Below are 791 nucleotides of genomic sequence, written 5' to 3'. Positions count from 1 at the left end.
TTGCCTGGTAACCACATGTTATCGTCGGCCATAGTTCCTGTTTCATGCTGGTTTCTTCGTTTTTATGAAACATGGGTGGTGATCAGGTGGTGTTTTGAGATTTGCTTTGTCTTGTAATTGATTGCCTGCCTCGTGCGTGGTAACCACCACATGATGTTTTGAAAGTCGATGCAAGGAAGCAAAGGCTTGAATTGAATGGGATTTTGATGAGAAAGTATTCGGGCCGGACAGTAACTGGACTGCCAATGCAAACATCACAGATGCGTGGACCCTTTTTACCGGATCGCATTTTTCACCACTCTCACGAATAACATGCAACGTTGCATTGGGAACCATCCCAGCTGGCAAATTTTGAAGTCACCTGAGATGAGCAACTCAGAGGAAGTCAGATGTCATCCCGAGGAGCTTCTCATAAGAACACGGTGATAATGATGATGTATCTTTTTACAAAACTACCATGAGCGATATAACATGTACGGCTGTCAGGAGTGCTCAAGGTCAATGCAACGTTGCATCTTTTGTTCGCTTAATTATCTCACTGGCACCCCGACCTTGCAGCTGGCTGTTTAGCACAGCGCTGGCGGTGGAGTCACGTATTGCACGTCATCGGTACTGATGACGCAAAATCGTCTCGGTGAATAAGTATCGTGCTGTGCACAATGATTCACAGCCGCCAAAGGACTCACAGGATGACGTGCATTCCGCATTCGCGTTATCGTAGCTACTTTCATATATATCTACCTGCATATGTTCCGTGTGCTGTGTTTCTTAGGTTTTTCATGCTGTCTGAA

Source organism: Nuphar pumila, unplaced genomic scaffold, assembly GCF_984573655.1.
Source record: "Nuphar pumila unplaced genomic scaffold, dmNupPumi1.hap1.1 HAP1_SCAFFOLD_338, whole genome shotgun sequence".
Lineage (NCBI taxonomy): Eukaryota > Viridiplantae > Streptophyta > Magnoliopsida > Nymphaeales > Nymphaeaceae > Nuphar > Nuphar pumila.
The sequence above is the reverse complement of the archived record's forward strand: the minus strand, read 5'-3'. Positions refer to the sequence as shown.